Here is a 27779-nt window from a genome sequence, read left to right as displayed (position 1 = left end):
GGCAGGAGCCTCTCCGCGTGTGTCCCAGGGACCCATCTGCCTGCGAGCCTCGGTCACCTGGCAGGAAGCTACGATGCCCAGACCTATGGTTAGCTGTGCAGCGAGGTGTACTGCGCGGACAGGTTCCACACACACTTCAAGTAAGAGGGCGGCCTGAATGGAAAGGTGAGAGTTTGGGCACCTGTGCAGACAAAGAAAGCGCCCTCTGGCCTGGGCCTAAATGCTTGTGACACTCCACTGGGCCTGCCGGGCTCTGAGGGCCCTGCCCTGGGCCCGCTGCTCCCCTGCTCTTTGTTCAGTCACAGCAGAGATGGCCACACCCACTCCCTCAGTGAGGGCAGTGTTCCAACCTCCCTCAGCCCCGCCCCCTTTCCGCAGGTTACCATGGACTACAGAGGCTGCATTCTGAGGCAAGTGCGTTCCGAGAATGCCAAGGGCAGACATGATGACCTTAAGTGATTTCCTCTTGTGTCAGTTTTGGTAAACTTTAGGAGCTAGGAAATGGTCCACTTGACAGAAATGTTCAAATTTAGTGGCATTTCATATATTCTCTGCTCTAACATTGTCCTGACTCTTTCTGTATATTCTTTACTTATGTTTTTGTTTTCCTTAATCAAAGTGTGTCTTTTAAATCTTTTCAAAGAAGATTCCTTGGACTTACTAAATCACCTGAATTTTATACGTTTTCTGTTGTATAAAGTTCTGCTCATATCTTTATTTAACTTTTTCTATGTTCTCAGGGTTTATTGTTTTCATCTTCTGATGTCAATTAAAACACTTGGTTATTCATTTTAATAAATCTTTTTACTTATAAAGATTTGAACTTTTGAAGATTCCAGCTTACTTGTACGTTTCTAAGGGTCAGGTCCTCTCCATTGTTGCTGGCCTAAGGCTTAGTTCACCATATAGCAATGTATATATTGACCTATTTTCCCCTCCACTTTCTGTGATCCCCTACATCTCACCTTTCTTTGAAGACAAGCCATTTGAAATACCCTTAACTTATTTCACAGCCAATAAGTCTTTGAAATAATGGGTATTTTTTACAGAAATCTTCTTATATAATTAGGCAGAAAATCTGACCTGCCATAGTTTTCAAAACAGCATAATTTCACTCTTCTCAATGATTAATCTGTTGTATTACACAACCTTTGTGTATTTAGCTTTATCAATGACATGTCCTTTAAAAATGTTTTAGAGATCCTACCAGTCTTTGAAAACATCCTTGTGCCTTGTTTCAGTTCCAGTTTTATGTATATTTTCTGCCTTGCACCCGATCATTCCTACATCTGATGGATGGCCTTGGTAATCTTATTCTGGTATTGATTGTTTTGGCTGAGTGTCTCCCCTTGTATCTGCTTTCTTCATTATTGTGTAAAGTTAGATCATGAGCTCATGTTTAGCTAAACAGCTGACCTTGTAAGAGGCTTAGGTGTGAACGCTCGTAAGTTTCAGCAGAAAGTCGGCCAAGATTTATTTGTGTCCCTCCAATGAGTGGCCCACAAGGACCCCGTTTTCTACAAGTGTTGGTCCAATACTCCCTCTAGAGGCAGGGGACTCAGACAGGGCTGCTTTGCGGGCCCCGATCTGGGGCAGGGGCAGTGGGCGGCCTGTGGCCCGGGCAGGAGCCTCTCCGCGAGTGTCCCAGGTACCCATCTGCCTGCGAGCCTCGGTCACCTGGCAGGAAGCTACGATGCCCAGACCTATGCTTAGCTGTGCAGCGAGGTGTACTGCGCGGACAGGTTCCACACACACTTCAAGTAAGAGGGCGGCCTGAGTGGAAAGGTGAGAGTTTGGGCAGCTGTGCAGACAAAGAAAGCGCCCTTTGGCCTGGGCCTAAATGCTTGTGACACTCCACTGGGCCTGCCGGGCTCTGAGGGCCCTGCCCTGGGCCCCCTGCTCCCCTGCCCTTTGTTCAGTCACAGCAGAGATGGCCACACCCACTCCCTCAGTGAGGGCAGTGTCCCAACCTCCCTCAGCCCCGCCCCCTCTCCGCAGGTTACCATGGACTACAGAGGCTGCATTCTGAGGCCAGGGCGTTCCGAGAATGCCAAGTGCAGACATGATGACCTTAAATGATTTCCTCTTGTGTCAGTTTTGGTAAACTTTAGGAGCTAGGAAATGGTCCACTTTACAGAAATGTTCAAATTTACTGGCATTTCATATATTCTCTGCTCTAACATTGTCCTGACTCATTCTGTATATTCTTTACTTATGTTTTTGTTTTCCTTAATCAAAGTGTGTCTTTTAAATCTTTTCAAAGAAGATTCTTTGGACTTACTAAATCACCTGAATTTTATACGTTTTCTGTTGTATTAAGTTCTGCTCATATCTTTATTTATCTTTTTTCTATGTTCTCAGGTTTTATTCTTTTCATCTTCTCATGTCAATTAAAACACTTGGTTATTCATTTTAATAAATATTTTTACTTATAAAGATTTGAACTTTTGAAGATTCCAGCTTAGTTGTACGTTTCTAAGGGTCAGGTCCTCTCCATTGTTGCTGGCCTAAGGCTTAGTTCACCATATAGCAATGTATATTTTGAGCTATTTTCCCCTCGACTTTCTGTGATCCCCTACATCTCACCTTTCTTTGCAGACAAGCCATTTGAAATACCCTTAACTTATTTCACAGCCAATAAGTCTTTGAAATAATGGGTATTCTTTAGAGAAATCTTCTTATATAATTAGGCAGAAAATCTGACCTGCCATAGTTTTCAAAACAGCATAATTTCACTCTTCTCAATGATTAATCTGTTGTATTACACAACCTTTGTGTATTTAGCTTTATCAATCACATGTCCTTTAAAAATGTTTTAGAGATCCTACCAGTCTTTGAAAACATCCTTGTGCCTTATATCAGTTCCAGTTTTATGTATATTTTTTGCCTTGCACCCGATTATTCCTACATCTGATGGATGGCCTTGGGAATCTAATACTGGTATTGATTGTTTTGGCTGATTGTCTCCCCTTGTAGCTGCTTTCTCATTATTGTGTAAATTTAGATCATGAGCTCATGTTTAGCTAAACAGCTGACCTTGTAAGAGGCTTAGGTGTGAACGGTCGTAAGTTTCAGCAGAAAGTCGGCCAAGATTTATTTGTGTCCCTCCAATGAGTGGCCCGCAAGGACCCCGTTTTCTACAAGTGTTGGTCCAATACTCCCTCTAGAGGCAGGGGACTCAGACAGGGCTGCTTTGCGGCCCCCGATCTGGGGCAGGGGCAGTGGGCGGCCTGTGGCCCGGGCTGGAGCATCTCCGCGTGTGTCCCAGGGACCCATCTGCCTGCGAGCCTCGGTCACCTGGCAGGAAGCTACGATGCCCAGACCTATGGTTAGCTGTGCAGCGAGGTGTACTGCGCGGACAGGTTCCACACACACTTCAAGTAAGAGGGCGGCCTGAGTGGAAAGTTGAGAGTTTGGGCAGCTGTGCAGACAAAGAAAGCGCCCTTTGGCCTGGGCCTAAATGCTTGTGACACTCCACTGGGCCTGCCGGGCTCTGAGGGCCCTGCCCTGGGCACGCTGCTCCCCTGCTCTTTGTTCAGTCACAGCAGAGATGGCCACACCCACTCCCTCAGTGAGGGCAGTGTTCCAACCTCCCTCAGCCCTGCCCCCTTTCCGCAGGTTACCATGGACTACAGAGGCTGCATCCTGAGGCAAGGGCGTTCCGAGAATGCCAAGGGCAGACATGATGACCTTAAATGATTTCCTCTTGTGTCAGTTTTGGTAAACTTTAGGAGCTAGGAAATGGTCCACTTGACAGAAATGTTCAAATTTACTGGCATTTCATATATTCTCTGCTCTAACATTGTCCTGACTCTTTCTGTATATTCTTTACTTATGTTTTTGTTTTCCTTAATCAAAGTGTGTCTTTTAAATCTTTTCAAAGAAGATTCCTTGGACTTACTAAATCACCTGAATTTTATACGTTTTCTGTTGTATAAAGTTCTGCTCATATCTTTATTTAACTTTTTCTATGTTCTCAGGGTTTATTGTTTTCATCTTCTGATGTCAATTAAAACACTTGGTTATTCATTTTAATAAATCTTTTTACTTATAAAGATTTGAACTTTTGAAGATTCCAGCTTACTTGTACGTTTCTAAGGGTCAGGTCCTCTCCATTGTTGCTGGCCTAAGGCTTAGTTCACCATATAGCAATGTATATATTGACCTATTTTCCCCTCCACTTTCTGTGATCCCCTACATCTCACCTTTCTTTGAAGACAAGCCATTTGAAATACCCTTAACTTATTTCACAGCCAATAAGTCTTTGAAATAATGGGTATTTTTTACAGAAATCTTCTTATATAATTAGGCAGAAAATCTGACCTGCCATAGTTTTCAAAACAGCATAATTTCACTCTTCTCAATGATTAATCTGTTGTATTACACAACCTTTGTGTATTTAGCTTTATCAATGACATGTCCTTTAAAAATGTTTTAGAGATCCTACCAGTCTTTGAAAACATCCTTGTGCCTTGTTTCAGTTCCAGTTTTATGTATATTTTCTGCCTTGCACCCGATCATTCCTACATCTGATGGATGGCCTTGGTAATCTTATTCTGGTATTGATTGTTTTGGCTGAGTGTCTCCCCTTGTATCTGCTTTCTTCATTATTGTGTAAAGTTAGATCATGAGCTCATGTTTAGCTAAACAGCTGACCTTGTAAGAGGCTTAGGTGTGAACGCTCGTAAGTTTCAGCAGAAAGTCGGCCAAGATTTATTTGTGTCCCTCCAATGAGTGGCCCACAAGGACCCCGTTTTCTACAAGTGTTGGTCCAATACTCCCTCTAGAGGCAGGGGACTCAGACAGGGCTGCTTTGCGGGCCCCGATCTGGGGCAGGGGCAGTGGGCGGCCTGTGGCCCGGGCAGGAGCCTCTCCGCGAGTGTCCCAGGTACCCATCTGCCTGCGAGCCTCGGTCACCTGGCAGGAAGCTACGATGCCCAGACCTATGCTTAGCTGTGCAGCGAGGTGTACTGCGCGGACAGGTTCCACACACACTTCAAGTAAGAGGGCGGCCTGAGTGGAAAGGTGAGAGTTTGGGCAGCTGTGCAGACAAAGAAAGCGCCCTTTGGCCTGGGCCTAAATGCTTGTGACACTCCACTGGGCCTGCCGGGCTCTGAGGGCCCTGCCCTGGGCCCCCTGCTCCCCTGCCCTTTGTTCAGTCACAGCAGAGATGGCCACACCCACTCCCTCAGTGAGGGCAGTGTCCCAACCTCCCTCAGCCCCGCCCCCTTTCCGCAGGTTACCATGGACTACAGAGGCTGCATTCTGAGGCCAGGGCGTTCCGAGAATGCCAAGTGCAGACATGATGACCTTAAATGATTTCCTCTTGTGTCAGTTTTGGTAAACTTTAGGAGCTAGGAAATGGTCCACTTTACAGAAATGTTCAAATTTACTGGCATTTCATATATTCTCTGCTCTAACATTGTCCTGACTCATTCTGTATATTCTTTACTTATGTTTTTGTTTTCCTTAATCAAAGTGTGTCTTTTAAATCTTTTCAAAGAAGATTCTTTGGACTTACTAAATCACCTGAATTTTATACGTTTTCTGTTGTATTAAGTTCTGCTCATATCTTTATTTATCTTTTTTCTATGTTCTCAGGTTTTATTCTTTTCATCTTCTCATGTCAATTAAAACACTTGGTTATTCATTTTAATAAATATTTTTACTTATAAAGATTTGAACTTTTGAAGATTCCAGCTTAGTTGTACGTTTCTAAGGGTCAGGTCCTCTCCATTGTTGCTGGCCTAAGGCTTAGTTCACCATATAGCAATGTATATTTTGAGCTATTTTCCCCTCGACTTTCTGTGATCCCCTACATCTCACCTTTCTTTGCAGACAAGCCATTTGAAATACCCTTAACTTATTTCACAGCCAATAAGTCTTTGAAATAATGGGTATTCTTTAGAGAAATCTTCTTATATAATTAGGCAGAAAATCTGACCTGCCATAGTTTTCAAAACAGCATAATTTCACTCTTCTCAATGATTAATCTGTTGTATTACACAACCTTTGTGTATTTAGCTTTATCAATCACATGTCCTTTAAAAATGTTTTAGAGATCCTACCAGTCTTTGAAAACATCCTTGTGCCTTATATCAGTTCCAGTTTTATGTATATTTTTTGCCTTGCACCCGATTATTCCTACATCTGATGGATGGCCTTGGGAATCTAATACTGGTATTGATTGTTTTGGCTGATTGTCTCCCCTTGTAGCTGCTTTCTCATTATTGTGTAAATTTAGATCATGAGCTCATGTTTAGCTAAACAGCTGACCTTGTAAGAGGCTTAGGTGTGAACGGTCGTAAGTTTCAGCAGAAAGTCGGCCAAGATTTATTTGTGTCCCTCCAATGAGTGGCCCGCAAGGACCCCGTTTTCTACAAGTGTTGGTCCAATACTCCCTCTAGAGGCAGGGGACTCAGACAGGGCTGCTTTGCGGCCCCCGATCTGGGGCAGGGGCAGTGGGCGGCCTGTGGCCCGGGCTGGAGCATCTCCGCGTGTGTCCCAGGGACCCATCTGCCTGCGAGCCTCGGTCACCTGGCAGGAAGCTACGATGCCCAGACCTATGGTTAGCTGTGCAGCGAGGTGTACTGCGCGGACAGGTTCCACACACACTTCAAGTAAGAGGGCGGCCTGAGTGGAAAGTTGAGAGTTTGGGCAGCTGTGCAGACAAAGAAAGCGCCCTTTGGCCTGGGCCTAAATGCTTGTGACACTCCACTGGGCCTGCCGGGCTCTGAGGGCCCTGCCCTGGGCACGCTGCTCCCCTGCTCTTTGTTCAGTCACAGCAGAGATGGCCACACCCACTCCCTCAGTGAGGGCAGTGTTCCAACCTCCCTCAGCCCTGCCCCCTTTCCGCAGGTTACCATGGACTACAGAGGCTGCATCCTGAGGCAAGGGCGTTCCGAGAATGCCAAGGGCAGACATGATGACCTTAAATGATTTCCTCTTGTGTCAGTTTTGGTAAACTTTAGGAGCTAGGAAATGGTCCACTTGACAGAAATGTTCAAATTTACTGGCATTTCATATATTCTCTGCTCTAACATTGTCCTGACTCTTTCTGTATATTCTTTACTTATGTTTTTGTTTTCCTTAATCAAAGTGTGTCTTTTAAATCTTTTCAAAGAAGATTCCTTGGACTTACTAAATCACCTGAATTTTATACGTTTTCTGTTGTATAAAGTTCTGCTCATATCTTTATTTAACTTTTTCTATGTTCTCAGGGTTTATTGTTTTCATCTTCTGATGTCAATTAAAACACTTGGTTATTCATTTTAATAAATCTTTTTACTTATAAAGATTTGAACTTTTGAAGATTCCAGCTTACTTGTACGTTTCTAAGGGTCAGGTCCTCTCCATTGTTGCTGGCCTAAGGCTTAGTTCACCATATAGCAATGTATATATTGACCTATTTTCCCCTCCACTTTCTGTGATCCCCTACATCTCACCTTTCTTTGAAGACAAGCCATTTGAAATACCCTTAACTTATTTCACAGCCAATAAGTCTTTGAAATAATGGGTATTTTTTACAGAAATCTTCTTATATAATTAGGCAGAAAATCTGACCTGCCATAGTTTTCAAAACAGCATAATTTCACTCTTCTCAATGATTAATCTGTTGTATTACACAACCTTTGTGTATTTAGCTTTATCAATGACATGTCCTTTAAAAATGTTTTAGAGATCCTACCAGTCTTTGAAAACATCCTTGTGCCTTGTTTCAGTTCCAGTTTTATGTATATTTTCTGCCTTGCACCCGATCATTCCTACATCTGATGGATGGCCTTGGTAATCTTATTCTGGTATTGATTGTTTTGGCTGAGTGTCTCCCCTTGTATCTGCTTTCTTCATTATTGTGTAAAGTTAGATCATGAGCTCATGTTTAGCTAAACAGCTGACCTTGTAAGAGGCTTAGGTGTGAACGCTCGTAAGTTTCAGCAGAAAGTCGGCCAAGATTTATTTGTGTCCCTCCAATGAGTGGCCCACAAGGACCCCGTTTTCTACAAGTGTTGGTCCAATACTCCCTCTAGAGGCAGGGGACTCAGACAGGGCTGCTTTGCGGGCCCCGATCTGGGGCAGGGGCAGTGGGCGGCCTGTGGCCCGGGCAGGAGCCTCTCCGCGAGTGTCCCAGGTACCCATCTGCCTGCGAGCCTCGGTCACCTGGCAGGAAGCTACGATGCCCAGACCTATGCTTAGCTGTGCAGCGAGGTGTACTGCGCGGACAGGTTCCACACACACTTCAAGTAAGAGGGCGGCCTGAGTGGAAAGGTGAGAGTTTGGGCAGCTGTGCAGACAAAGAAAGCGCCCTTTGGCCTGGGCCTAAATGCTTGTGACACTCCACTGGGCCTGCCGGGCTCTGAGGGCCCTGCCCTGTGCCCCCAGCTCCCCTGCCCTTTGTTCAGTCACAGCAGAGATGGCCACACCCACTCCCTCAGTGAGGGCAGTGTCCCAACCTCCCTCAGCCCCGCCCCCTCTCCGCAGGTTACCATGGACTACAGAGGCTGCATTCTGAGGCCAGGGCGTTCCGAGAATGCCAAGTGCAGACATGATGACCTTAAATGATTTCCTCTTGTGTCAGTTTTGGTAAACTTTAGGAGCTAGGAAATGGTCCACTTTACAGAAATGTTCAAATTTACTGGCATTTCATATATTCTCTGCTCTAACATTGTCCTGACTCATTCTGTATATTCTTTACTTATGTTTTTGTTTTCCTTAATCAAAGTGTGTCTTTTAAATCTTTTCAAAGAAGATTCTTTGGACTTACTAAATCACCTGAATTTTATACGTTTTCTGTTGTATTAAGTTCTGCTCATATCTTTATTTATCTTTTTTCTATGTTCTCAGGTTTTATTCTTTTCATCTTCTCATGTCAATTAAAACACTTGGTTATTCATTTTAATAAATATTTTTACTTATAAAGATTTGAACTTTTGAAGATTCCAGCTTAGTTGTACGTTTCTAAGGGTCAGGTCCTCTCCATTGTTGCTGGCCTAAGGCTTAGTTCACCATATAGCAATGTATATTTTGAGCTATTTTCCCCTCGACTTTCTGTGATCCCCTACATCTCACCTTTCTTTGCAGACAAGCCATTTGAAATACCCTTAACTTATTTCACAGCCAATAAGTCTTTGAAATAATGGGTATTCTTTAGAGAAATCTTCTTATATAATTAGGCAGAAAATCTGACCTGCCATAGTTTTCAAAACAGCATAATTTCACTCTTCTCAATGATTAATCTGTTGTATTACACAACCTTTGTGTATTTAGCTTTATCAATCACATGTCCTTTAAAAATGTTTTAGAGATCCTACCAGTCTTTGAAAACATCCTTGTGCCTTATATCAGTTCCAGTTTTATGTATATTTTTTGCCTTGCACCCGATTATTCCTACATCTGATGGATGGCCTTGGGAATCTAATACTGGTATTGATTGTTTTGGCTGATTGTCTCCCCTTGTAGCTGCTTTCTCATTATTGTGTAAATTTAGATCATGAGCTCATGTTTAGCTAAACAGCTGACCTTGTAAGAGGCTTAGGTGTGAACGGTCGTAAGTTTCAGCAGAAAGTCGGCCAAGATTTATTTGTGTCCCTCCAATGAGTGGCCCGCAAGGACCCCGTTTTCTACAAGTGTTGGTCCAATACTCCCTCTAGAGGCAGGGGACTCAGACAGGGCTGCTTTGCGGCCCCCGATCTGGGGCAGGGGCAGTGGGCGGCCTGTGGCCCGGGCTGGAGCATCTCCGCGTGTGTCCCAGGGACCCATCTGCCTGCGAGCCTCGGTCACCTGGCAGGAAGCTACGATGCCCAGACCTATGGTTAGCTGTGCAGCGAGGTGTACTGCGCGGACAGGTTCCACACACACTTCAAGTAAGAGGGCGGCCTGAGTGGAAAGTTGAGAGTTTGGGCAGCTGTGCAGACAAAGAAAGCGCCCTTTGGCCTGGGCCTAAATGCTTGTGACACTCCACTGGGCCTGCCGGGCTCTGAGGGCCCTGCCCTGGGCACGCTGCTCCCCTGCTCTTTGTTCAGTCACAGCAGAGATGGCCACACCCACTCCCTCAGTGAGGGCAGTGTTCCAACCTCCCTCAGCCCTGCCCCCTTTCCGCAGGTTACCATGGACTACAGAGGCTGCATCCTGAGGCAAGGGCGTTCCGAGAATGCCAAGGGCAGACATGATGACCTTAAATGATTTCCTCTTGTGTCAGTTTTGGTAAACTTTAGGAGCTAGGAAATGGTCCACTTGACAGAAATGTTCAAATTTACTGGCATTTCATATATTCTCTGCTCTAACATTGTCCTGACTCTTTCTGTATATTCTTTACTTATGTTTTTGTTTTCCTTAATCAAAGTGTGTCTTTTAAATCTTTTCAAAGAAGATTCTTTGGACTTAATAAATCACCTGAATTTTATACGTTTTCTGTTGTATTAAATTCTGCTGATATATTTATATAACTGTTTTCTATGTTCTCAGGGTTTATTGTTTTCATCTTCTGATGTCAATTAAAACACTTGGTTATTCATTTTAATAAATCTTTTTACTTATAAAGATTTGAACTTTTGAAGATTCCAGCTTACTTGTACGTTTCTAAGGGTCAGGTCCTCTCCATTGTTGCTGGCCTGAGGCTTAGTTCACCATATAGCAATGTATATATTGACCTATTTTCCCCTAGACTTTCTGTGATCCCCTACATCTCACCTTTCTTTGCAGACAAGCCATTTGAAATACCCTTAACTTATTTCACAGCCAAAAAGTCTTTGAAATAATGTGTATTCTTTAGAGAAATCTTCTTATATAATTAGGCAGAAAATCTGACCTGCCATAGTTTTCAAAACAGCATAATTTCACTCTTCTCAATGATTAATCTGTTGTATTACACAACCTTTGTGTATTTAGCTTTATCAATGACATGTCCTTTAAAAATGTTTTAGAGATCCTACCAGTCTTTGAAAACATCCTTGTGCCTTGTTTCAGTTCCAGTTTTATGTATATTTTCTGCCTTGCACCCGATTATTCCTACATCTGATGGATGGCCGTGGGAATCTAATTCTGGTATTGATTGTTTTGGCTGATTGTCTCCCCTTGTAGCTGCTTTCTTCATTATTGTGTAAAGTTAGATCATGAGCTCATGTTTAGCTAAACAGCTGACCTTGTAAGAGGCTTAGGTGTGAACGCTCGTAAGTTTCAGCAGAAAGTCGGCCAAGATTTATTTGTGTCCCTCCAATGAGTGGCCCGCAAGGACCCCATTTTCTACAAGTGTTGGTACAATACTCCCTCTAGAGGCAGGGGATTCAGACAGGGCTGCTTTGCGGCCCCCGATCTGGGGCAGGGGCTGTGGGCGCCCTGTGGCCCGGGCAGGAGCCTCTCCGCGTGTGTCCCAGGGACCCATCTGCCTGCGAGCCTCGGTCACCTGGCAGGAAGCTACGATGCCCAGACCTATGGTTAGCTGTGCAGCGAGGTGTACTGCGCGGACAGGTTCCACACACACTTCAAGTAAGAGGGCGGCCTGAGTGGAAAGGTGAGAGATTGGGCAGCTGTGCAGACAAAGAAAGCGCCCTTTGGCCTGGGCCTAAATGCTTGTGACACTCCACTGGGCCTGCCGGGCTCTGAGGGCCCTGCCCTGGGCCCCCTGCTCCCCTGCCCTTTGTTCAGTCACAGCAGAGATGGCCACACCCACTCCCTCAGTGAGGGCAGTGTCCCAACCTCCCTCAGCCCCGCCCCCTCTCCGCAGGTTACCATGGACTACAGAGGCTGCATTCTGAGGCCAGGGCGTTCCGAGAATGCCAAGGGCAGACATGATGACCTTAAATGATTTCCTCTTGTGTCAGTTTTGGTAAACTTTAGGAGCTAGGAAATGGTCCACTTGACAGAAATGTTCAAATTTACTGGCATTTCATATATTCTCTGCTCTAACATTGTCCTGACTCATTCTGTATATTCTTTACTTATGTTTTTGTTTTCCTTAATCAAAGTGTGTCTTTTAAATCTTTTCAAAGAAGATTCTTTGGACTTACTAAATCACCTGAATTTTATACGTTTTCTGTTGTATTAAGTTCTGTTCATATCTTTATTTAACTTTTTTCTATGTTCTCAGGGTTTATTCTTTTCATCTTCTGATGTCAATTAAAACACTTGGTTATTCATTTTAATAAATCTTTTTACTTATAAAGATTTGAACTTTTGAAGATTCCAGCTTACTTGTACGTTTCTAAGGGTCAGGTCCTCTCCATTGTTGCTGGCCTAAGGCTTAGTTCACCATATAGCAATGTATATATTGACCTATTTTCCCCTCGACTTTCTGTGATACCCTACATCTCACCTTTCTTTGAAGACAAGCCATTTGAAATACCCTTAACTTATTTCACAGCCAATAAGTCTTTGAAATAATGGGTATTTTTTAGAGAAATCTTCTTATATCATTAGGCAGAAAATCTGACCTGCCATAGTTTTCAAAACAGCATAATTTCACTCTTCTCAATGATTAATCTGTTGTATTACACAACCTTTGTGTATTTAGCTTTATCAATGACATGTCCTTTAAAAATGTTTTAGAGATCGTACCAGTCTTTGAAGTCATCCTTGTGCCTTGTTTCAGTTCCAGTTTTATGTATATTTTCTGCCTTTCACCCGATTATTCCTACATCTGATGGATGGCCTTGGGAATCTAATTCTGGTATTGATTGTTTTGGCTGATTGTCTCCCCTTGTAGCTGCTTTCTTCATTATTGTGTAAAGTTAGATCATGAGCTCATGTTTAGCTAAACAGCTGACCTTGTAAGAGGCTTAGGTGTGAACGCTCGTAAGTTTCAGCAGAAAGTCGGCCAAGATTTATTTGTGTCCCTCCAATGAGTGGCCCGCAAGGACCCCGTTTTCTACAAGTGTTGGTCCAATACTCCCTCTAGAGGCAGGGGACTCAGACAGGGCTGCTTTGCGGCCCCCGATCTGGGGCAGGGGCAGTGGGCGGCCTGTGGCCTGGGCAGGAGCCTCTCCGCGTGTGTCCCAGGGACCCATCTGCCTTCGAGCCTCGGTCACCTGGCAGGAAGCTACGATGCCCAGACCTATGGTTAGCTGTGCAGCGAGGTGTACTGCGCGGACAGGTTCCACACACACTTCAAGTAAGAGGGCGGCCTGAGTGGAAAGGTGAGAGTTTGGGCAGCTGTGCAGACAAAGAAAGCGCCCTTTGGCCTGGGCCTAAATGCTTGTGACACTCCACTGGGCCTGCCGGGCTCTGAGGGCCCTGCCCTGGGCCCCCTGCTCCCCTGCCCTTTGTTCAGTCACAGCAGAGATGGCCACACCCACTCCCTCAGTGAGGGCAGTGTCCCAACCTCCCTCAGCCCCGCCCCCTCTCCGCAGGTTACCATGGACTACAGAGGCTGCATTCTGAGGCCAGGGCGTTCCGAGAATGCCAAGGGCAGACATGATGACCTTAAATGATTTCCTCTTGTGTCAGTTTTGGTAAACTTTAGGAGCTAGGAAATGGTCCACTTGACAGAAATGTTCAAATTTACTGGCATTTCATATATTCTCTGCTCTAACATTCTCCTGACTCATTCTGTATATTCTTTACTTATGTTTTTGTTTTCCTTAATCAAAGTGTGTCTTTTAAATCTTTTCAAAGAAGATTCTTTGGACTTACTAAATCACCTGAATTTTATACGTTTTCTGTTGTATTAAGTTCTGCTCATATCTTTATTTAACTTTTTTCTATGTTCTCAGGGTTTATTCTTTTCATCTTCTGATGTCAATTAAAACACTTGGTTATTCATTTTAATAAATCTTTTTACTTATAAAGATTTGAACTTTTGAAGATTCCAGCTTACTTGTACGTTTCTAAGGGTCAGGTCCTCTCCATTGTTGCTGGCCTAAGGCTTAGTTCACCATATAGCAATGTGTATATTGACCTATTTTCCCCTCGACTTTCTGTGATCCCCTACATCTCACCTTTCTTTGAAGACAAGCCATTTGAAATACCCTTAACTTATTTCACAGCCAATAAGTCTTTGAAATAATGGGTATTTTTTAGAGAAATCTTCTTATATAATTAGGCAGAAAATCTGACCTGCCATAGTTTTCAAAACATCATAATTTCACTCTTCTCAATGATTAATCTGTTGTATTACACAACCTTTGTGTATTTAGCTTTATCAATGACATGTCCTTTAAAAATGTTTTAGAGATCCTACCAGTCTTTGAAAACATCCTTGTGCCTTGTTTCAGTTCAAGTTTTATGTATATTTTCTGCCTTGCACCCGATTATTCCTACATCTGATGGATGGCCTTGGGAATCTAATTCTGGTATTGATTGTTTTGGCTGATTGTCTCCCCTTGTAGCTGCTTTCTTCATTATTGTGTAAAGTTAGATCATGAGCTCATGTTTAGCTAAACAGCTGACCTTGTAAGAGGCTTAGGTGTGAACGCTCGTAAGTTTCAGCAGAAAGTCGGCCAAGATTTATTTGTGTCCCTCCAATGAGTGGCCCGCAAGGACCCCGTTTTCTACAAGTGTTGGTCCAATACTCCCTCTAGAGGCAGGGGACTCAGACAGGGCTGCTTTGCGGCCCCCGATCTGGGGCAGGGGCAGTGGGCGGCCTGTGGCCCGGGCAGGAGCCTCTCCGCGTGTGTCCCAAGGACCCATCTGCCTGCGAGCCTCGGTCACCTGGCAGGAAGCTACGATGCCCAGACCTATGGTTAGCTGTGCAGCGAGGTGTACTGCACGGACAGGTTCCACACACACTTCAAGTAAGAGGGCGGCCTGAGTGGAAAGGTGAGAGTTTGGGCAGCTGTGCAGACAAAGAAAGCGCCCTTTGGCCTGGGCCTAAATGCTTGTGACACTCCACTGGGCCTGCCGGGCTCTGAGGGCCCTGCCCTGGGCCCCCTGCTCCCCTGCCCTTTGTTCAGTCACAGCAGAGATGGCCACACCCACTCCCTCAGTGAGGGCAGTGTCCCAACCTCCCTCAGCCCCGCCCCCTCTCCGCAGGTTACCATGGACTACAGAGGCTGCATTCTGAGGCCAGGGCGTTCCGAGAATGCCAAGGGCAGACATGATGACCTTAAATGATTTCCTCTTGTGTCAGTTTTGGTAAACTTTAGGAGCTAGGAAATGGTCCACTTGACAGAAATGTTCAAATTTACTGGCATTTCATATATTCTCTGCTCTAACATTGTCCTGACTCATTCTGTATATTCTTTACTTATGTTTTTGTTTTCCTTAATCAAAGTGTGTCTTTTAAATCTTTTCAAAGAAGATTCTTTGGACTTACTAAATCACCTGAATTTTATACGTTTTCTGTTGTATTAAGTTCTGCTCATATCTTTATTTAACTTTTTTCTATGTTCTCAGGGTTTATTGTTTTCATCTTCTGATGTCAATTAAAACACTTGGTTATTCATTTTAATAAATATTTTTACTTATAAAGATTTGAACTTTTGAAGATTCCAGCTTACTTGTACGTTTCTAAGGGTCAGGTCCTCTCCATTGTTGCTGGCCTAAGGCTTAGTTCACCATATAGCAATGTATATTTTGAGCTATTTTCCCCTCGACTTTCTGTGATCCCCTACATCTCACCTTTCTTTGCAGACAAGCCATTTGAAATACCCTTAACTTATTTCACAGCCAATAAGTCTTTGAAATAATGGGTATTCTTTAGAGAAATCTTCTTATATAATTAGGCAGAAAATCTGACCTGCCATAGTTTTCAAAACAGCATAATTTCACTCTTCTCAATGATTAATCTGTTGTATTACACAACCTTTGTGTATTTAGCTTTATCAATCACATGTCCTTTAAAAATGTTTTAGAGATCCTACCAGTCTTTGAAAACATCCTTGTGCCTTATATCAGTTCCAGTTTTATGTATATTTTTTGCCTTGCACCCGATTATTCCTACATCTGATGGATGGCCTTGGGAATCTAATACTGGTATTGATTGTTTTGGCTGATTGTCTCCCCTTGTAGCTGCTTTCTCATTATTGTGTAAATTTAGATCATGAGCTCATGTTTAGCTAAACAGCTGACCTTGTAAGAGGCTTAGGTGTGAACGGTCGTAAGTTTCAGCAGAAAGTCGGCCAAGATTTATTTGTGTCCCTCCAATGAGTGGCCCGCAAGGACCCCGTTTTCTACAAGTGTTGGTCCAATACTCCCTCTAGAGGCAGGGGACTCAGACAGGGCTGCTTTGCGGCCCCCGATCTGGGGCAGGGGCAGTGGGCGGCCTGTGGCCCGGGCTGGAGCATCTCCGCGTGTGTCCCAGGGACCCATCTGCCTGCGAGCCTCGGTCACCTGGCAGGAAGCTACGATGCCCAGACCTATGGTTAGCTGTGCAGCGAGGTGTACTGCGCGGACAGGTTCCACACACACTTCAAGTAAGAGGGCGGCCTGAGTGGAAAGTTGAGAGTTTGGGCAGCTGTGCAGACAAAGAAAGCGCCCTTTGGCCTGGGCCTAAATGCTTGTGACACTCCACTGGGCCTGCCGGGCTCTGAGGGCCCTGCCCTGGGCACGCTGCTCCCCTGCTCTTTGTTCAGTCACAGCAGAGATGGCCACACCCACTCCCTCAGTGAGGGCAGTGTTCCAACCTCCCTCAGCCCTGCCCCCTTTCCGCAGGTTACCATGGACTACAGAGGCTGCATCCTGAGGCAAGGGCGTTCCGAGAATGCCAAGGGCAGACATGATGACCTTAAATGATTTCCTCTTGTGTCAGTTTTGGTAAACTTTAGGAGCTAGGAAATGGTCCACTTGACAGAAATGTTCAAATTTACTGGCATTTCATATATTCTCTGCTCTAACATTGTCCTGACTCTTTCTGTATATTCTTTACTTATGTTTTTGTTTTCCTTAATCAAAGTGTGTCTTTTAAATCTTTTCAAAGAAGATTCTTTGGACTTAATAAATCACCTGAATTTTATACGTTTTCTGTTGTATTAAATTCTGCTGATATATTTATATAACTGTTTTCTATGTTCTCAGGGTTTATTGTTTTCATCTTCTGATGTCAATTAAAACACTTGGTTATTCATTTTAATAAATCTTTTTACTTATAAAGATTTGAACTTTTGAAGATTCCAGCTTACTTGTACGTTTCTAAGGGTCAGGTCCTCTCCATTGTTGCTGGCCTGAGGCTTAGTTCACCATATAGCAATGTATATATTGACCTATTTTCCCCTAGACTTTCTGTGATCCCCTACATCTCACCTTTCTTTGCAGACAAGCCATTTGAAATACCCTTAACTTATTTCACAGCCAAAAAGTCTTTGAAATAATGTGTATTCTTTAGAGAAATCTTCTTATATAATTAGGCAGAAAATCTGACCTGCCATAGTTTTCAAAACAGCATAATTTCACTCTTCTCAATGATTAATCTGTTGTATTACACAACCTTTGTGTATTTAGCTTTATCAATGACATGTCCTTTAAAAATGTTTTAGAGATCCTACCAGTCTTTGAAAACATCCTTGTGCCTTGTTTCAGTTCCAGTTTTATGTATATTTTCTGCCTTGCACCCGATTATTCCTACATCTGATGGATGGCCGTGGGAATCTAATTCTGGTATTGATTGTTTTGGCTGATTGTCTCCCCTTGTAGCTGCTTTCTTCATTATTGTGTAAAGTTAGATCATGAGCTCATGTTTAGCTAAACAGCTGACCTTGTAAGAGGCTTAGGTGTGAACGCTCGTAAGTTTCAGCAGAAAGTCGGCCAAGATTTATTTGTGTCCCTCCAATGAGTGGCCCGCAAGGACCCCATTTTCTACAAGTGTTGGTACAATACTCCCTCTAGAGGCAGGGGATTCAGACAGGGCTGCTTTGCGGCCCCCGATCTGGGGCAGGGGCTGTGGGCGCCCTGTGGCCCGGGCAGGAGCCTCTCCGCGTGTGTCCCAGGGACCCATCTGCCTGCGAGCCTCGGTCACCTGGCAGGAAGCTACGATGCCCAGACCTATGGTTAGCTGTGCAGCGAGGTGTACTGCGCGGACAGGTTCCACACACACTTCAAGTAAGAGGGCGGCCTGAGTGGAAAGGTGAGAGATTGGGCAGCTGTGCAGACAAAGAAAGCGCCCTTTGGCCTGGGCCTAAATGCTTGTGACACTCCACTGGGCCTGCCGGGCTCTGAGGGCCCTGCCCTGGGCCCCCTGCTCCCCTGCCCTTTGTTCAGTCACAGCAGAGATGGCCACACCCACTCCCTCAGTGAGGGCAGTGTCCCAACCTCCCTCAGCCCCGCCCCCTCTCCGCAGGTTACCATGGACTACAGAGGCTGCATTCTGAGGCCAGGGCGTTCCGAGAATGCCAAGGGCAGACATGATGACCTTAAATGATTTCCTCTTGTGTCAGTTTTGGTAAACTTTAGGAGCTAGGAAATGGTCCACTTGACAGAAATGTTCAAATTTACTGGCATTTCATATATTCTCTGCTCTAACATTGTCCTGACTCATTCTGTATATTCTTTACTTATGTTTTTGTTTTCCTTAATCAAAGTGTGTCTTTTAAATCTTTTCAAAGAAGATTCTTTGGACTTACTAAATCACCTGAATTTTATACGTTTTCTGTTGTATTAAGTTCTGTTCATATCTTTATTTAACTTTTTTCTATGTTCTCAGGGTTTATTCTTTTCATCTTCTGATGTCAATTAAAACACTTGGTTATTCATTTTAATAAATCTTTTTACTTATAAAGATTTGAACTTTTGAAGATTCCAGCTTACTTGTACGTTTCTAAGGGTCAGGTCCTCTCCATTGTTGCTGGCCTAAGGCTTAGTTCACCATATAGCAATGTATATATTGACCTATTTTCCCCTCGACTTTCTGTGATACCCTACATCTCACCTTTCTTTGAAGACAAGCCATTTGAAATACCCTTAACTTATTTCACAGCCAATAAGTCTTTGAAATAATGGGTATTTTTTAGAGAAATCTTCTTATATCATTAGGCAGAAAATCTGACCTGCCATAGTTTTCAAAACAGCATAATTTCACTCTTCTCAATGATTAATCTGTTGTATTACACAACCTTTGTGTATTTAGCTTTATCAATGACATGTCCTTTAAAAATGTTTTAGAGATCGTACCAGTCTTTGAAGTCATCCTTGTGCCTTGTTTCAGTTCCAGTTTTATGTATATTTTCTGCCTTTCACCCGATTATTCCTACATCTGATGGATGGCCTTGGGAATCTAATTCTGGTATTGATTGTTTTGGCTGATTGTCTCCCCTTGTAGCTGCTTTCTTCATTATTGTGTAAAGTTAGATCATGAGCTCATGTTTAGCTAAACAGCTGACCTTGTAAGAGGCTTAGGTGTGAACGCTCGTAAGTTTCAGCAGAAAGTCGGCCAAGATTTATTTGTGTCCCTCCAATGAGTGGCCCGCAAGGACCCCGTTTTCTACAAGTGTTGGTCCAATACTCCCTCTAGAGGCAGGGGACTCAGACAGGGCTGCTTTGCGGCCCCCGATCTGGGGCAGGGGCAGTGGGCGGCCTGTGGCCTGGGCAGGAGCCTCTCCGCGTGTGTCCCAGGGACCCATCTGCCTTCGAGCCTCGGTCACCTGGCAGGAAGCTACGATGCCCAGACCTATGGTTAGCTGTGCAGCGAGGTGTACTGCGCGGACAGGTTCCACACACACTTCAAGTAAGAGGGCGGCCTGAGTGGAAAGGTGAGAGTTTGGGCAGCTGTGCAGACAAAGAAAGCGCCCTTTGGCCTGGGCCTAAATGCTTGTGACACTCCACTGGGCCTGCCGGGCTCTGAGGGCCCTGCCCTGGGCCCCCTGCTCCCCTGCCCTTTGTTCAGTCACAGCAGAGATGGCCACACCCACTCCCTCAGTGAGGGCAGTGTCCCAACCTCCCTCAGCCCCGCCCCCTCTCCGCAGGTTACCATGGACTACAGAGGCTGCATTCTGAGGCCAGGGCGTTCCGAGAATGCCAAGGGCAGACATGATGACCTTAAATGATTTCCTCTTGTGTCAGTTTTGGTAAACTTTAGGAGCTAGGAAATGGTCCACTTGACAGAAATGTTCAAATTTACTGGCATTTCATATATTCTCTGCTCTAACATTCTCCTGACTCATTCTGTATATTCTTTACTTATGTTTTTGTTTTCCTTAATCAAAGTGTGTCTTTTAAATCTTTTCAAAGAAGATTCTTTGGACTTACTAAATCACCTGAATTTTATACGTTTTCTGTTGTATTAAGTTCTGCTCATATCTTTATTTAACTTTTTTCTATGTTCTCAGGGTTTATTCTTTTCATCTTCTGATGTCAATTAAAACACTTGGTTATTCATTTTAATAAATCTTTTTACTTATAAAGATTTGAACTTTTGAAGATTCCAGCTTACTTGTACGTTTCTAAGGGTCAGGTCCTCTCCATTGTTGCTGGCCTAAGGCTTAGTTCACCATATAGCAATGTGTATATTGACCTATTTTCCCCTCGACTTTCTGTGATCCCCTACATCTCACCTTTCTTTGAAGACAAGCCATTTGAAATACCCTTAACTTATTTCACAGCCAATAAGTCTTTGAAATAATGGGTATTTTTTAGAGAAATCTTCTTATATAATTAGGCAGAAAATCTGACCTGCCATAGTTTTCAAAACATCATAATTTCACTCTTCTCAATGATTAATCTGTTGTATTACACAACCTTTGTGTATTTAGCTTTATCAATGACATGTCCTTTAAAAATGTTTTAGAGATCCTACCAGTCTTTGAAAACATCCTTGTGCCTTGTTTCAGTTCAAGTTTTATGTATATTTTCTGCCTTGCACCCGATTATTCCTACATCTGATGGATGGCCTTGGGAATCTAATTCTGGTATTGATTGTTTTGGCTGATTGTCTCCCCTTGTAGCTGCTTTCTTCATTATTGTGTAAAGTTAGATCATGAGCTCATGTTTAGCTAAACAGCTGACCTTGTAAGAGGCTTAGGTGTGAACGCTCGTAAGTTTCAGCAGAAAGTCGGCCAAGATTTATTTGTGTCCCTCCAATGAGTGGCCCGCAAGGACCCCGTTTTCTACAAGTGTTGGTCCAATACTCCCTCTAGAGGCAGGGGACTCAGACAGGGCTGCTTTGCGGCCCCCGATCTGGGGCAGGGGCAGTGGGCGGCCTGTGGCCCGGGCAGGAGCCTCTCCGCGTGTGTCCCAAGGACCCATCTGCCTGCGAGCCTCGGTCACCTGGCAGGAAGCTACGATGCCCAGACCTATGGTTAGCTGTGCAGCGAGGTGTACTGCACGGACAGGTTCCACACACACTTCAAGTAAGAGGGCGGCCTGAGTGGAAAGGTGAGAGTTTGGGCAGCTGTGCAGACAAAGAAAGCGCCCTTTGGCCTGGGCCTAAATGCTTGTGACACTCCACTGGGCCTGCCGGGCTCTGAGGGCCCTGCCCTGGGCCCCCTGCTCCCCTGCCCTTTGTTCAGTCACAGCAGAGATGGCCACACCCACTCCCTCAGTGAGGGCAGTGTCCCAACCTCCCTCAGCCCCGCCCCCTCTCCGCAGGTTACCATGGACTACAGAGGCTGCATTCTGAGGCCAGGGCGTTCCGAGAATGCCAAGGGCAGACATGATGACCTTAAATGATTTCCTCTTGTGTCAGTTTTGGTAAACTTTAGGAGCTAGGAAATGGTCCACTTGACAGAAATGTTCAAATTTACTGGCATTTCATATATTCTCTGCTCTAACATTGTCCTGACTCATTCTGTATATTCTTTACTTATGTTTTTGTTTTCCTTAATCAAAGTGTGTCTTTTAAATCTTTTCAAAGAAGATTCTTTGGACTTACTAAATCACCTGAATTTTATACGTTTTCTGTTGTATTAAGTTCTGCTCATATCTTTATTTAACTTTTTTCTATGTTCTCAGGGTTTATTGTTTTCATCTTCTGATGTCAATTAAAACACTTGGTTATTCATTTTAATAAATATTTTTACTTATAAAGATTTGAACTTTTGAAGATTCCAGCTTACTTGTACGTTTCTAAGGGTCAGGTCCTCTCCATTGTTGCTGGCCTGAGGCTTAGTTCACCATATAGCAATGTATATATTGACCTATTTTCCCCTCGACTTTCTGTGATACCCTACATCTCACCTTTCTTTGAAGACAAGCCATTTGAAATACCCTTAACTTATTTCACAGCCAATAAGTCTTTGAAATAATGGGTATTTTTTAGAGAAATCTTCTTATATAATTAGGCAGAAAATCTGACCTGCCATAGTTTTCAAAACAGCATAATTTCACTCTTCTCAATGATTAATCTGTTGTATTACACAACCTTTGTGTATTTAGCTTTATCAATGACATGTCCTTTAAAAATGTTTTAGAGATCCTACCAGTCTTTGAAAACATCCTTGTGCCTTGTTTCAGTTCCAGTTTTATGTATATTTTCTGCCTTGCACCCGATTATTCCTACATCTGATGGATGGCCTTGGGAATCTTATTCTGGTATTGATTGTTTTGGATGATTGTCTCCCCTTGTAGCTGCTTTCTTCATTATTGTGTAAAGTTAGATCATGAGCTCATGTTTAGCTAAACAGCTGACCTTGTAAGAGGCTTAGGTGTGAACGCTCGTAAGTTTCAGCAGAAAGTCGGCCAAGATTTATTTGTGTCCCTCCAATGAGTGGCCCGCAAGGACCCCGTTTTCTACAATTATTGGTCCAATACTCCCTCTAGAGGCAGGGGACTCAGACAGGGCTGCTTTGCGGCCCCCGATCTGGGGCAGGGGCAGTGGGCGGCCTGTGGCCCGGGCAGGAGCCTCTCCGCGTGTGTCCCAGGGACCCATCTGCCTGCGAGCCTCGGTCACCTGGCAGGAAGCTACGATGCCCAGACCTATGGTTAGCTGTGCAGCGAGGTGTACTGCGCGGACAGGTTCCACACACACTTCAAGTAAGAGGGCGGCCTGAGTGGAAAGGTGAGAGTTTGGGCAGCTGTGCAGACAAAGAAAGCGCCCTTTGGCCTGGGCCTAAATGCTTGTGACACTCCACTGGGCCTGCCGGGCTCTGAGGGCCCTGCCCTGGGCCCCCTGCTCCCCTGCCCTTTGTTCAGTCACAGCAAAGATGGCCACACCCACTCCCTCAGTGAGGGCAGTGTCCCAACCTCCCTCAGCCCCGCCCCCTCTCCGCAGGTTACCATGGACTACAGAGGCTGCATTCTGAGGCCAGGGCGTTCCGAGAATGCCAAGGGCAGACATGATGACCTTAAATGATTTCCTCTTGTGTCAGTTTTGGTAAACTTTAGGAGCTAGGAAATGGTCCACTTGACAGAAATGTTCAAATTTACTGGCATTTCATATATTCTCTGCTCTAACATTGTCCTGACTCATTCTGTATATTCTTTACTTATGTTTTTGTTTTCCTTAATCAAAGTGTGTCTTTTAAATCTTTTCAAAGAAGATTCTTTGGACTTACTAAATCACCTCAATTTTATACGTTTTCTGTTGTATTAAGTTCTGCTCATATCTTTATTTAACTTTTTTCTATGTTCTCAGGGTTTATTGTTTTCATCTTCTGATGTCAATTAAAACACTTGGTTATTCATTTTAATAAATCTTTTTACTTATAAAGATTTGAACTTTTGAAGATTCCAGCTTACTTGTACGTTTCTAAAGGTCAGGTCCTCTCCATTGTTGCTGGCCTGAGGCTTAGATCACCATATTGCAATGTATATATTGAACTATTTTCCCCTCGACTTTCTGTGATCCCCTACATCTCACCTTTCTTTGAAGACAAGCCATTTGAAATACCCTTAACTTATTTCACAGCAAAAACGTCTTTGATATAATGTGTATTCTTTAGAGAAATCTTCTTATATAATTAGGCAGAAAATGTGACCTGCCATAGTTTACAAAACAACATAATTTCACTCTTCTCAATGATTAATCTGTTGTATTACACAACCTTTGTGTATTTAGCTTTATCAATGACATGTCCTTTAAAAATGTTTTAGAGATCCTACCAGTCTTTGAAAACATCCTTGTGCCTTGTTTCAGTTCCAGTTTTATGTATATTTTCTGCCTTGCACCCGATTATTCCTACATCTGATGGATGGCCTTGGGAATCTAATTCTGGTATTGATTGTTTTGGCTGATTGTCTCCCCTTGTAGCTGCTTTCTTCATTATTGTGTAAAGTTAGATCATGAGCTCATGTTTAGCTAAACAGCTGACCTTGTAAGAGGCTTAGGTGTGAACGCTCGTAAGTTTCAGCAGAAAGTCGGCCAAGATTTATTTGTGTCCCTCCAATGAGTGGCCCGCAAGGACCCCGTTTTCTACAAGTGTTGGTCCAATACTCCCTCTAGAGGCAGGGGACTCAGACAGGGCTGCTTTGCGGCCCCCGATGTGGGGCAGGGGCAGTGGGCGGCATGTGGCCCGGGCAGGAGCCTCTCCGTGTGTGTCCCTGGGACCCATCTGCCTGCGAGCCTCGGTCACCTGGCAGGAAGCTACGATGCCCAGACCTATGCTTAGCTGTGCAGCGAGGTGTACTGCGCGGACAGGTTCCACACACACTTCAAGTAAGAGGGCGGCCTGAGTGGAAAGGTGAGAGTTTGGGCAGCTGTGCAGGCAAAGAAAGCGCCCTTTGGCCTGGGCCTAAATGCTTGTGACACTCCACTGGGCCTGCCGGGCTCTGAGGGCCCTGCCCTGGGCTCCCTGCTCCCCTGCCCTTTGTTCAGTCACAGCAGAGATGGCCACACCCACTCCCTCAGTGAGAGCAGTGTCCCATCCTCCCTCAGCCCCGCCCCCTCTCCGCAGGTTACCATGGACTACAGAGGCTGCATTCTGATGCCAGGGCGTTCCGAGAATGCCAAGGGCAGACATGATGACCTTAAATGATTTCCTCTTGTGTCAGTTTTGGTAAACTTTAGGAGCTAGGAAATGGTCCACTTGACAGAAATGTTCAAATTTACTGGCATTTCATATATTCTCTGCTCTAACATTGTCCTGACTCTTTCTGTATATTCTTTACTTATGTTTTTGTTTTCCTTAATCAAAGTGTGTCTTTTAAATATTTTCAAAGAAGATTCTTTGGACTTACTAAATCACCTGAATTTTATACGTTTTCTGTTGTATTAAGTTCTGCTCATATCTTTATTTAACTTTTTTCTATGTTCTCAGGGTTTATTGTTTTCATCTTCTGATGTCAATTAAAACACTTGGTTATTCATTTTAATAAATCTTTTTACTTATAAAGATTTTAACTTTTGAAGATTCCAGCTTACTTGTACGTTTCTAAGGGTCAGGTTCTCTCCATTGTTGCTGGCCTAAGACTTAGTTCACCATATACCAATGTATATATTGACCTAATTTCCCCTCGACTTTCTGTGATCCCCTACATCTCACCTTTCTTTGCAGACAAGCCATTTGAAATACCCTTAACTTATTTCACAGCCAATAAGTCTTTGAAATAATGGGTATTCTTTAGAGAAATCTTCTTATATAATTAGGCAGAAAATCTGACCTGCCATAGTTTTCAAAACAGCATAATTTCACTCTTCTCAATGATTAATCTGTTGTATTACACAACCTTTGTGTATTTAGCTTTATCAATGACATGTCCTTTAAAAATGTTTTAGAGATCCTACCAGTCTTTGAAAACATCCTTGTGCCTTGTTTCAGTTCAAGTTTTATGTATATTTTCTGCCTTGCACCCGATTATTCCTACATCTGATGGATGGCCTTGGGAATCTAATTCTGGTATTGATTGTTTTGGCTGATTGTCTCCCCTTGTAGCTGCTTTCTTCATTATTGTGTAAAGTTAGATCATGAGCTCATGTTTAGCTAAACAGCTGACCTTGTAAGAGGCTTAGGTGTGAACGCTCGTAAGTTTCAGCAGAAAGTCGGCCAAGATTTATTTGTGTCCCTCCAATGAGTGGCCCGCAAGGACCCCGTTTTCTACAAGTGTTGGTCCAATACTCCCTCTAGAGGCAGGGGATTCAGACAGGGCTGCTTTGCGGCCCCCGATCTGGGTCAGGGGCAGTGGGCGGCCTGTGGCCCTGGCAGGAGCCTCTCCGCGTGTGTCCCAGGGACCCATCTGCCTTCGAGCCTCGGTCACCTGGCAGGAAGCTATGATGCCCAGACCTATGGTTAGCTGTGCAGCGAGGTGTACTGCACGGACAGGTTCCACACACACTTCAAGTAAGAGCGCGGCCTGAGTGGAAAAGTGAGAGTTTGGGCAGCTGTGCAGACAAAGAAAGCGCCCTTTGGCCTGGGCCTAAATGCTTGTGACACTCCACTGGGCCTGCCGGGCTCTGAGGGCCCTGCCCTGTGCCCCCAGCTCCCCTGCTCTTTGTTCAGTCACAGCAGAGATGGCCACACCCACTCCCTCAGTGAGGGCAGTGTTCCAACCTCCCTCAGCCCCGCCCCCTCTCCGCAGGTTACCATGGACTACAGAGGCTGCATTCTGAGGCAAGGGCGTTCCGAGAATGCCAAGGGCAGACATGATGACCTTAAATGATTTCCTCTTGTGTCAGTTTTGGTTAACTTTATGAGCTAGGAAATGGTCCACTTGACAGAAATGTTCAAATTTACTGGCATTTCATATATTCTCTGCTCTAACATTGTCCTGACTCATTCTGTATATTCTTTACTTATGTTTTTGTTTTCCTTAATCAAAGTGTGTCTTTTAAATCTTTTCAAAGAAGATTCTTTGGACTTACTAAATCACCTGAATTTTATACGTTTTCTGTTGTATTAAGTTATGCTCATATCTTTATTTAACTTTTTTCTATGTTCTCAGGGTTTATTGTTTTCATCTTCTGATGTCAATTAAAACACTTGGTTATTCATTTTAATAAATCTTTTTACTTATAAAGGTTTGAACTTTTGAAGATTCCAGCTTACTTGTACGTTTCTAAGGGTCAGGTCCTCTCCATTGTTGCTGGCCTAAGGCTTAGTTCACCATATAGCAATGTATATATTGACCTATTTTCCCCTCAACTTTCTGTGATCCCCTACATCTCACCTTTCTTTGAAGACAAGCCATTTGAAATACCCTTAACTTATTTCACAGCAAATAAGTCTTTGAAATAATGGGTATTTTTTAGAGAAATCTTCTTATATAATTAGGCAGAAAATCTGACCTGCCATAGTTTTCAAAACAGCATAATTTCACTCTTCTCAATGATTAATCTGTTGTATTACACAACCTTTGTGTATTTAGCTTTATGAATGACATGTCCTTTAAAAATGTTTTAGAGATCCTACCAGTCTTTGAAAACATCCTTGTGCCTTGTTTCAGTTCAAGTTTTATGTATATTTTCTGCCTTGCACCCGATTATTCCTACATCTGATGGATGGCCTTGGGAATCTAATTCTGGTATTGATTGTTTTGGCTGATTGTCTCCCCTTGTAGCTGCTTTCTTCATTATTGTGTAAAGTTAGATCATGAGCTCATGTTTAGCTAAACAGCTGACCTTGTAAGAGGCTTAGGTGTGAACGCTCGTAAGTTTCAGCAGAAAGTCGGCCAAGATTTATTTGTGTCCCTCCAATGAGTGGCCCGCAAGGACCCCGTTTTCTACAAGTGTTGGTCCAATACTCCCTCTAGAGGCAGGGGACTCAGACAGGGCTGCTTTGCGGCCCCCGATCTGGGGCAGGGGCAGTGGGCGGCATGTGGCCCGGGCAGGAGCCTCTCTGCGTGTGTCCCAGGGACCCATCTGCCTGCGAGCCTCGGTCACCTGGCAGGAAGCTACGATGCCCAGACATATGGTTAGCTGTGCAGGGAGGTGTACTGCGCGGACAGGTTCCACACACACTTCAAGTAAGAGGTCGGCCTCAGTGGAAAGGTGAGAGTTTGGGCAGCTGTGCAGACAAAGGAAGCGCCCTTTGGCCTGGGCCTAAATGCTTGTG

This window comes from Mesoplodon mirus, assembly GCF_964341445.2.
Source record: "Mesoplodon mirus genome assembly, chromosome: 1".
Lineage (NCBI taxonomy): Eukaryota > Metazoa > Chordata > Mammalia > Artiodactyla > Ziphiidae > Mesoplodon > Mesoplodon mirus.
This window is presented reverse-complemented; position numbering follows the sequence as displayed.